The following is a 2,019-nucleotide window of genomic DNA, read 5'->3' as shown; positions in this document are numbered from 1 at the left end:
ATTAAATCCTCTAAGTCGAATACTGCAGAACAACCATCTATGGTGTCAGGAAATCGCATTGACTTGAAAACGTTAAATGTTACCTGATCGTCCTGAACACGCATAGTAAGTTCGCCCTTCTGCACATCAATAAGCGTCCTTCTGGTTGCTAAGAACGGTCTCCCCAGGATAATTGGTACTTCTTTGTCTGCTTCGAAATCTAAAATTACAAAATCAGCAGGAAATGTAAATTTATCTACACATACCAATACATCCTCGATTTTTCCTTCTGGATGTGCTAAGGATCGATCTGCTAGCTGAAGTGTAACCGTAGTAGGTTTAACTTCACCTATCCCCAACTTCTTAAACATCGACATAGGCATCAAGTTGATACTTGCACCCAAGTCACATAGTGCCTTACCACAATAAGCTGCTCCAATGTTGTATGGTATGGTAAAACACCCAAGATCCTTCAACTTAGGGGGTAATTTGTCTTGAAGATATGCACTGCATTCCTTCGTCAAAGCTACCGTCTCAAATTCTCCAAGTTTTCGCTTCTTGGACAAGATATCTTTCATAAATTTTACGTAATTTGGCATTTGTTCAAGTACTTCAACCAATGGGATGTTGATATGAAGTTGCTTGAGTACGTCAAGGAACTTCTTGAATTGGACCTCCTGTTTTTGTTTTTGGAGTCTTTGAGGGTAAGGTGGTGGAGGTTTATATACTGAAGTTGGTACTGGTTGATTTGTCTTTGGCGGCAATTCTGCTGCTAACGGATTGGTTGGCTGATCAGAATTGGCTGGTTCTGAGGTTACCTTTTCAGGTCTTGCAGGTTCTGGTTCTAATGGAACTGGAACTTCAACACTCGGTTGAACTTCTTCCGAATCTTGAGCTTCAGCATGCTCCTTTTCAGCTTCAATGATGTTAGGCTCTACCATTTTTCCACTCCTCAATGTTAGTGCTTTACAATGCTCCTTTCCTGGATTTCTCGGATTTTCCGTATCACTACGTAGAGCACCCTGTAGACGGTTCCTAAGTTCAGTAGCAAGCTGGCCCACTTGGTTCTCCAAATTCCTTAGAGTGGCGTCATTCTTCGCCATGTATGCCTTCAATAAATTCTCTAAGCTATTGGATGATTCAGCCTGAACTGGTTTCTGAACTTGCTGTGAAAAACTAGGCGGCTAGGTTGGTCTAGGTTGGGCGTAGTTGTTACTACCTGCAGCCCCTTGGTTACTCCAGGAAAGATTGGGGTGATTTCACCACGATTGGTTGTAAAAGTTAGATTGCAGCCCTTGCCTTCCTCGGTTCTGGTTCTGTTTACCTATGTAGTACATGGATTCTGGGTTTGACGGACATTCTTCAAACACATGTCCTTCCTCACAATAGACACAGGCTATATTCTCATATTGGTTAAGTGGTTGAGCTACAAAACTGTTAGACCCATTAGTGGTAAGATTCTTTAACATTGAAGATATCGAAGATACCTGAGCTGCAAGTGAAGTGAAAGCATCCACTTCATGAATTCCAGCAACTCATCTTCTTGACGTTGCTCGATTGGTTGGCCACTGATAATTGTTACTGGCGATCCTCTCGATGATTTCATAAGCCTCATTGTAAGACTTAGATAAGATAGCACCGTTAGTAGAAGCATCTACTACCATCCTTGTGTGAGCGTTGAGACCATTGTAAAATGTCTTAAGTTGGATACAATGTGGAATTCCATGATGAGGACATTTTCGTAATAACTCTTTGAATCTTTTCCATGCCTCATACAAAGACTCATTATCCATTTGTTGGAAAGCGGTAATCTCATTTCTCAGTTTAGCAATCTTGCTAGGCAGGAAATACTTCACAAGAAATCTCTCTGCTAACTCTTGCCATGTAGAAATCGAGTTTGGTGGCAGTGGGTTTAACCAGGCTCGAGCTCTATCCCTCAGTGAGTACGGGAATAGTTTTAATTGTAATGCATCTTCGGGTACTCCGGCTAGCTTGAAAGAGTCGCTCACCTCCATAACAGTCTTAAATGAAGATGAGGAT

General features: G+C 41.8%; 1 non-coding gene across 1 annotated transcript; it reads left to right on the top strand.

Annotated features, from left to right (window-relative positions):
* The first annotated feature begins 1,698 nt into the window (after positions 1-1,698).
* LOC128295930 (small nucleolar RNA R71) lies at positions 1,699-1,805 on the top strand. The gene has a single exon (XR_008286479.1). It is a non-coding gene; the product is annotated as a small nucleolar RNA R71 (small nucleolar RNA).
* The last annotated feature ends 214 nt before the right edge of the window (positions 1,806-2,019 follow it).

This window comes from Gossypium arboreum, chromosome 7 (genome assembly GCF_025698485.1).
Source record: "Gossypium arboreum isolate Shixiya-1 chromosome 7, ASM2569848v2, whole genome shotgun sequence".
Classification (NCBI taxonomy): Eukaryota; Viridiplantae; Streptophyta; class Magnoliopsida; order Malvales; family Malvaceae; genus Gossypium; species Gossypium arboreum.
The sequence above is the reverse complement of the archived record's forward strand: the minus strand, read 5'-3'. Positions and strand labels throughout refer to the sequence as shown.